Source organism: Eriocheir sinensis, chromosome 36 (genome assembly GCF_024679095.1).
Source record: "Eriocheir sinensis breed Jianghai 21 chromosome 36, ASM2467909v1, whole genome shotgun sequence".
NCBI classification, from domain to species: Eukaryota; Metazoa; Arthropoda; class Malacostraca; order Decapoda; family Varunidae; genus Eriocheir; species Eriocheir sinensis.
The window spans coordinates 12,809,781-12,818,873 of NC_066544.1; the positions used below are offsets into that span (position 1 = coordinate 12,809,781).

Consider the following 9,093-nt stretch of genomic DNA (forward strand, 5'->3'; position numbering starts at 1 on the left):
GTAATGGGACTGGTGGATAGGGAAGGGTTGGTAATGGGACTGGTGGATAGGGAAGGGTTGGTAATGGGACTGGTGGATAGGGGAAGGGTTTGTAATGGGACTGGTGGATAGGGGAAGGATTGGTAATGGACTGGTGGATAGGGAAGGATTGGTAATGGACTGGTGGATAGGGGAAGGGTTGGTAATGGGACTGGTGGATAGGGAAGGGTTGGTAATGGGACTGGTGGATAGGGAAGGATTGGTAATGGGACTGGTGGATAGGGAAGGATTGGTAATGGGACTGGTGGATAGGGAAGGGTTGGTAATGGGACTGGTGGATAGGGAAGGATTGGTAATGGGACTGGTGGATAGGGAAGGGTTGGTAGGACTGGTGGATAGGGAAGGATTGGTAATGGGACTGGTGGATAGGGAAGGCTTGGTAATGGGACTGGTTGATAGGGGAAGGATTGGTAATGGGACTGGTGGATAGGGAAGGATTGGTAATGGGACTGGTGGATAGGGAAGGATTGGTAATGGGACTGGTGGATAGGGAAGGGTTGGTAATGGGACTGGTGGATAGGGAAGGATTGGTAATGGGACTGGTGGATAGGGAAGGATTGGTAATGGGACTGGTGGATAGGGAAGGATTGGTAATGGGACTGGTGGATAGGGAAGGATTGGTAATGGGACTGGTGGATAGGGAAGGGTTGGTAATGGGACTGGTGGATAGGGAAGGATTGGTAATGGGCCAGGTGGATAGCGGCAGGATTGGTAATGGGACTGGTGGATAGGGGACGGGTTGGTAATGGGACTGGTGGATAGGGAAGGATTGGTAATGGACTGGTGGATAGGGAAGGATTGGTAATGGGACTGGTGGATAGGGAAGGATTGGTAATGGACTGGTGGATAGGGAAGGATTGGTACGGGACTGGTGGATAGGGAAGGGTTGGTAATTGGACTGGTGGATAGGGGAAGGATTGGTAATGGGACTGGTGGATAGGGGAAGGATTGGTAATGGGACTGGTGGATATGGGAAGGGTTGGTAATGGGACTGGTGGATAGGGAAGGATTGGTAATGGGACTGGTGGATAGGGAAGGATTGGTAATGGGACTGGTGGATAGGGAAGGATTGGTAATGGGACTGGTGGATAAGGGAAGGGTTGGTAATGGGACTGGTGGATAGGGGAAGGATTGGTAATGGGACTGGTGGATAGGGGAAGGATTGGTAATGGGACTGGTGGATAGGGGAAGGATTGGTAATGGGACTGGTGGATAGGGGAAGGATTGGTAATGGGACTGGTGGATAGGGGAGGGGTTGGTAATGGGACTGGTGGATAGGGGAAGGTTTGGTAATGGGACTGGTGGATAGGGTAAGGATTGGTAATTGTACTGGTGGATAGGGGAAGGTTAGGTAATGGGACTGGTGGATAGGGAAGGATTGGTAATGGGACTGGTGGATAGGGGAAGGGTTGGTAATGGGACTGGTGGATAGGGGAAGGTTTGGTAATGGGACTGGTGGATAGGGGAAGGATTGGTAATGGGACTGGTGGATAGGGGAAGGGTTGGTAATGGGACTGGTGGATAGGGGAAAGATTGGTAATGGGACTGGTGGATAGGGGAAGGGTTGGTAATGGGACTGGTGGAGAGGGGAAGGGTTGGTAATGGGACTGGTGGATACGGTAAGTATTGGTACTGGTACTGGTGGATAGGGGAAGGGTTGGTAATGGGACTGGTGGATAGGGGAAGGATTGGTAATGGGACTGGTGGATAGGGGAAGGATTGGTAATGGGACTGGTGGAAAGAGGAAGGGTTGGTAATGGGACTGGTGGATAGGGGAAGGATTGGTAATGGGACTGGTGGATAGGGGAAGGATTGGTAATGGGACTGGTGGATAGGGGAAGGGTTGGTAATGGGACTGGTGGATAGGGAAAGGGTTGGTAATGGAACTGGTGGATAGGGGAAGAATTGGTAATGGGACTGGTGGATAGAGGAAGGGTTGGTAATGGGACTGGTGGATAGGGAAGGATTGGTAATGGGACTGGTGGATAGGGAAGGTTGGTAATGGGACTGGTGGATGGGGAAGGATTGGTAATGGGACTGGTGGATAGGGAAGGTTGGTAATGGGACTGGTGGATAGGGAAGGGTTGGTAATGGGACTGGTGGATAGGAAGGATTGGTAATGGGACTGGTGGATAGGGAAGGATTGGTAATGGGACTGGTGGATAGGGAAGGTTGGTAATGGGACTGGTGGATAGGGAAGGATTGGTAATGGGACTGGTGGATAGGAAGGGTTGGTAATGGGACTGGTGGATAGGGAAGGGTTGGTAATGGGACTGGTGGATAGGGAAGGTTGGTAATGGGACTGGTGGATAGGGAAGGATTGGTAATGGGACTGGTGGATAGGGAAGGGGTAATGGGACTGGTGGATAGGGGAAGGGTTGGTAATGGGACTGGTGGATAGGGTAAGGGTTGGTAATGGGGCTGGTGGATAGGGGAAGGATTGGTAATGAGACTGGTGGATAGGGGAAGGATTGGTAATGGGACTGGTGGATAGGGAAGGATTGGTAATGGGACTGGTGGATAGGGGAAGGATTGGTAATGGGACTGGTGGATAGGGAAGGATTGGTAATGGGACTGGTGGATAGGGAAGGATTGGTAATGGGACTGGTGGATAGGGAAGGATTGGTAATGGGACTGGTGGATAGGGAAGGATTGGTAATGGGACTGGTGGATAGGGGAAGGGTTGGTAATGGGACTGGTGGATAGGTGAAGGATTGGTAATGGGACTGGTGGATAGTGGAAGGATTGGTAATGGGACTGGTGGATAGTGGAAGGATTGGTAATGGGACTGGTGGATATGGGAAGGGTTGGTAATGGGACTGGTGGATAGCGGAAGGAGTGGTAATGGTACTGGGGGAAAGCGGAAGGAGTGGTAAAGGGACTGGTGGATAGGGAAGGATTGGTAATGGGACTGGTGGATAGGGAAGGATTGGTAATGGGACTGGTGGATAGGGAAGTATTGGTAATGGGACTGGTGGATAGGGGAAGGATTGGTAATGGGACTGGTGGATAGGGGAAGGATTGGTAATGGGACTGGTGGATAGGGGAAGGGTTGGTAATGGGACTGGTGGATCGGGGAAGGATTGGTAATGGGACTGGTGGATAGGGGAAGGGTTGGTAATGGGACTGGTGGAGAGGGAAGGTTGGTAATGGGACTGGTGGATAGCGGAAGGATTAGTAATGGGACTGGTGGATAGGGAAGGGTTGGTAATGGGACTGGTGGATAGGGAAGGATTGGTAATGGGACTGGTGGATAGGGAAGGGTTGGTATTGGGACTGGTGGATAGGGAAGGATTGGTAATGGGACTGGTGGATAGGGAAGGTTGGTAATGGGACTGGTGGATAGGGAAGGATTGGTAATGGGACTGGTGGATAGGGAAGGATTGGTAATGGGACTGGTGGATAGGGAAGGGTTGGTAATGGGACTGGTGGATAGGGAAGGATTGGTAATGGGACTGGTGGATAGGAAGGATTGGTAATGGGACTGGTGGATAGGGAAGGGTTGGTAATGGGACTGGTGGATAGGGAAGGATTGGTAATGGGACTGGTGGATAGGGAAGGGTTGGTAATGGGACTGGTGGATAGGGAAGGATTGGTAATGGGACTGGTGGATAGGGAAGGGTTGGTAATGGGACTGGTGGATAGGGAAGGGTTAATGGGACTGGTGGATAGGGGAAGGATTGGTAATGGGACTGGTGGATAGGGGAAGGATTGGTAATGGGACTGGTGGATAGGGGAAGTGTTGGTAATGGGACTGGTGGATAGGGGAAGGGTTGGTAATGGGACTGGTGGATATGGGAGGGATTCGTAATGGGAGTGGTGGATAGGGAAGGATTGGTAATGGGACTGGTGGATAGGAGAAGGATTGGTAATGGGACTGGTGGATAGGGGAAGGATTGGTAATGGGACTGGTGGATAGGAGAAGGGTTGGTAATGGGACTGGTGGATAGGGGAAGGGTTGGTAATGGGACTGGTGGATAGGGCAAGGATTGGTAATGGGACTGGAGGATGGGGAAGGGTTGGTAATGGGACTGGTGGATAGGGAAGGGATTGGTAATGGGACTGGTGGATAGGGGAAGGATTGGTAATGGGACTGGTGGATAGGGGAAGGGTTGGTAATGGGACTGGTGGATAGGGGAAGGGTTGGTAATGGGACTGGTGGAGAGGGGAAGGTTTGGTAATGGGACTGGTAGAGACGGGAAGTATTGGTAATGGTACTGGAGGATAGGGGAAGGGTTGGTAATGGGACTGGTGGATAGGGGAAGGGTTGGTAATGGGACTGGTGGATAGGGGAAGGGTTGGTAATGGGACTGGTGGATCGGGGAAGGGTTGGTAATGTGACTGGTGGAGAAAGGAAGGGTTGGTAATGGGACTGGTGGATAGGGGAAGGGTTGGTAATGGGACTGGTGGATAGGGGAAGGGTTGGTAATGGGACTGGTGGATAGGGGAAGGGTTGGTAATGGGACTGGTGGATAGGGGAAGGGTTGGTAATGGGACTGGTGGATAGGGGAAGGTTTGGTAATGGGACTGGTGGATAGGGTAAGGATTGGTAATGGGACTGGTGGATAGGGGAAGGTTTGGTAATGGGACTGGTGGATAGGGAAAGGGTTCGTAATGGGACTGGTGGATAGGGAAGGATTGGTAATGGGACTGGTGGATAGGGAAGGATTGGTACGGGACTGGTGGATAGGGAAGGGTTGGTAATGGGACTGGTGGATAGGGAAGGATTGGTAATGGTGGATGGGCAAGGTTGGTAATGGGACAGGTGGATAGGGGAAGGATTGGTAATGGGACTGGTGGATAGGGGAAGGGTTGGTAATGGGACTGGTGGATAGGGGAAGGATTGGTAATCGGACTGGTGGATAGGGGAAGGATTGGTAATGGGACTGGTGGATAGGGGAAGGGTTGGTAATGGGACTGGTGGATAGTGGAAGGATTGGTAATGGGACTGGTGGATAGGGGAAGGGTTGGTAATGGGACTGGTGGATAGGGGAAGGATTGGTAATGGGACTGGTGGATAGTGGAAGGATTGGTAATGGGACTGGTGGATAGGGGAAGGGTTGGTAATGGGACTGGTGGATAGGGGAAGGATTGGTAATGGGACTGGTTGATAGGGGAAGGGATGGTAATGGGACTGGTGGATAGGGGAAGGATTGGTAATGGGACTGGTGGATAGGGGAAGGATTGGTAATGGGACTGGTGGATAGGGGAAGGGTTGGTAATGGGACTGGTGGATAGGGAAGGATTGGTAATGGGACTGTTGGATAAAGGGAAGGTTTGGTAATGGGACTGGTGGATAGGGAAAGGGTTGGTAATGGGACTGGTGGATAGGGCAAGGATTGGTAATGGGACTGGTGGATAGGGGAAGGGTTGGTAATGGGACTGTTGGATAGGTGAAGGGTTGGTAATGGGACTGGTGGATAGGGAAGGATTAGTAATGGGACTGGTGGATAGGGAAGGGTTGGTAATGGGACTGGTGGATAGGGAAGGATTGGTAATGGGACTGGTGGATAGGGAAGGGTTGGTAATGGGACTGGTGGATAGGGAAGGGGTGGTAATGGGACTGGTGGATAAGGGAAGGATTGGTAATGGGACTGGTGGATAGGGGAAGGGTTGGTAATGGGACTGGTGGATAGGGGAAGGTTGGTAATGGGACTGGTGGATAGGGAAGGATTGGTAATGGGACTGGTGGATAGGGAAAGGTTGGTAATGGGACTGGTGGATAGGGGAAGGGTTGGTAATGGGACTGGTGGATAGGGGAAGGATTGGTAATGGGACTGGTGGATAGCGGAAGGATTGGTAATGGGACTGGTGGATAGGGGAAGGGTTGGTAATGGGACTGGTGGATAGGGAAAGGTTGGTAATGGGACTGGTCGATAGGGAAAGGATTGGTAATGGGACTGGTGGATAGGGAAGGGTTGGTAATGGGACTGGTGGATAGGGAAGGATTGGTAATGGGACTGGTGGATAGGGAAGGTTGGTAATGGGACTGGTGGTTTGGGAATGGGTGGTAATGGGACTGGTGGATAGGGGAAGGATTGGTAATGGGACTGGTGGATAGGGAAGGATTGGTAATGGGACTGGTGGATAGGGAAGGTTGGTAATGGGACTGGTGGATAGGGAAGGATTGGTAATGGGACTGGTGGATAGGGGAATGTTGGTAATGGGACTGGTGGATATGGGAAGGATTGGTAATGGGACTGGTGGATAGGGGAAGGATTGGTAATGGGACTGGTGGATAGGGGAAGGGTTGGTAATGGGACTGGTGGATAGGAGAAGGATTGGTAATGGGACTGGTGGATAGGGGAAGGATTGGTAATGGGACTGGTGGATAGGGAAGGATTGGTAATGGGACTGGTGGATAGGGAAGGATTGGTAATGGGACTGGTGGATAGGGAAGGATTGGTAATGGGACTGGTGGATAGGGAAGGATTGGTAATGGGACTGGTGGATAGGAAGGGATTGGTAATGGGACTGGTGGATAGGGAATGTTTGGTAATGGGACTGTTGGATATGGTAAGGATTGGTAATGGGACTGGTGGATAGGGGAAGGATTGGTAATGGGACTGGTGGATAGGGGAAGGATTGGTAATGGGACTGGTGGATAGGGAAGGATTGGTAATGGGACTGGTGGATAGGGAAGGATTGGTAATGGGACTGGTGGATAGGGGAAGGATTGGTAATGGGACTGGTGGATAGGGAAGGATTGGTAATGGGACTGGTGGATAGGGAAGGATTGGTAATGGGACTGGTGGATAGGGGAAGGATTGGTAATGGGACTGGTGGATAGGGAAGGATTGGTAATGGGACTGGTGGATAGGGAAGGTTGGTAATGGGACTGGTGGATAGGGAAGGATTGGTAATGGGACTGGTGGATAGGGAAGGATTGGTAATGGGACTGGTGGATAGGGAAGGATTGGTAATGGGACTGGTGGATAGGGAAGGATTGGTAATGGGACTGGTGGATAGGGAAGGATTGGTAATGGGACTGGTGGATAGGGAAGGATTGGTAATGGGACTGGTGGATAGGGAAGGGTTGGTAATGGGACTGGTGGATAGGGGAAGGATTGGTAATGGGACTGGTGGATAGGGAAGGGTTGGTAATGGGACTGGTGGATAGGGAAGGATTGGTAATGGGACTGGTGGATAGGGAAGGATTGGTAATGGGACTGGTGGATAGGGAAGGGTTGGTAATGGGACTGGTGGATAGGGGAAGGATTGGTAATGGGACTGGTGGATAGGGAAGGATTGGTAATGGGACTGGTGGATAGGGGAAGGGTTGGTAATGGGACTGGTGGATAGGGAAGGATTGGTAATGGGACTGGTGGATAGGGAAGGATTGGTAATGGGACTGGTGGATAGGGGAAGGATTGGTAATGGGACTGGTGGATAGGGAAGGATTGGTAATGGGACTGGTGGATAGGGAAGGATTGGTAATGGGACTGGTGGATAGGGAAGGATTGGTAATGGGACTGGTGGATAGGGGAAGGATTGGTAATGGGACTGGTGGATAGGGAAGGATTGGTAATGGGACTGGTGGATAGGGAAGGATTGGTAATGGGACTGGTGGATAGGGAAGGATTGGTAATGGGACTGGTGGATAGGGGAAGGATTGGTAATGGGACTGGTGGATAGGGAAGGATTGGTAATGGGACTGGTGGATAGGGAAGGATTGGTAATGGGACTGGTGGATAGGGGAAGGGTTGGTAATGGGACTGGTGGATAGGGAAGGATTGGTAATGGGACTGGTGGATAGGGAAGGATTGGTAATGGGACTGGTGGATAGGGAAGGATTGGTAATGGGACTGGTGGATAGGGGAAGGATTGGTAATGGGACTGGTGGATAGGGAAGGATTGGTAATGGGACTGGTGGATAGGGAAGGATTGGTAATGGGACTGGTGGATAGGGGAAGGATTGGTAATGGGACTGGTGGATAGGGAAGGATTGGTAATGGGACTGGTGGATAGGGAAGGATTGGTAATGGGACTGGTGGATAGGGAAGGATTGGTAATGGGACTGGTGGATGGGAAGGATTGGTAATGGGACTGGTGGATAGGGAAGGATTGGTAATGGGACTGGTGGATAGGGAAGGATTGGTAATGGGACTGGTGGATAGGGAAGGATTGGTAATGGGACTGGTGGATAGGGAAGGGTTGGTAATGGGACTAGTGGATATGGGAAGGATTGGTAATGGGACTGGTGGATAGGAGAAGGGTTGGTAATGGGACTGGTGGATAGGGGAAGGATTGGTAATGGGACTGGTGGATAGGGGAAGGATTGGTAATGGGACTGGTGGATAGGGGAAGGTTTGGTAATGGGACTGGTGGATAGGGGAAGGATTGGTAATGGGACTGGTTGATAGGGTAAGGAATGGTAATGGGACAGGTTTATAGGGAAGGGTTGGTAATGGGACTGGTGGATAGAGGAAGGATTGGTAATGGGACTGGTGGATAGGTGAAGGGTTGGTAATGGGACTGGTGGATAGTGGAAGGGTTGGTAATGGGACTGGTGGATAGGGGAAGGATTGGTAATGGGACTGGTGGATAGGGGAAGGATTGGTAATGGGACTGGTGGATAGAGGAAGGATTGGTAATGGGACTGGTGGATAGGGGATTGGTTTGTAATGGGACTGGTGGATAGGGGAAGGGTTGGTAATGGGACTGGTGGATAGGGGAAGGATTGGTAATGGGACTGGTGGATAGGGGAAGGATTGGTAATGGGACTGGTGGATAGGTGAAGGATTGGTAACGGGACTGGTGGATAGGGAAGGTTGGTAATGGGACTGGTGGATAGGGAAGGATTGGTAATGGGACTGGTGGATAGGGGATTGGTAATGGGACTGGTGGATAGGGGAAGGATTGGTAATGGGACTGGTGGATAGGGAAGGATTGGTAATGGGACTGGTGGATAGGGAAGGATTGGTAATGGGACTGGTGGATAGGGAAGGTTTGGTAATGGGACTGGTGGATAGCGGAAGGATTGGTAATGGGACTGGTGGATAGGGGAAGGATTGGTAATGGGACTGGTGGATAGGGGAAGGATTGGTAATGGGA

The 9,093-nt window shown here is 51.4% G+C and overlaps 1 long non-coding RNA gene across 3 annotated transcripts; it reads left to right on the top strand.

Moving 5' to 3' along the window:
- Positions 1–1,106: 1,106 nt before the first annotated feature.
- On the top strand, positions 1,107–8,779 carry LOC127008021 (uncharacterized). 3 transcript variants are annotated; one of them, XR_007760744.1, is made up of 3 exons: positions 1,107–1,323; positions 4,398–4,552; positions 8,687–8,779. It is a non-coding gene; the product is annotated as an uncharacterized LOC127008021 (long non-coding RNA). The 3 variants fall into 3 exon arrangements; XR_007760742.1 differs by lacking the exon at positions 8,687–8,779 and adding an exon at positions 5,005–5,265; XR_007760743.1 differs by lacking the exon at positions 8,687–8,779 and adding an exon at positions 5,098–5,263.
- Positions 8,780–9,093: the final 314 nt, after the last annotated feature.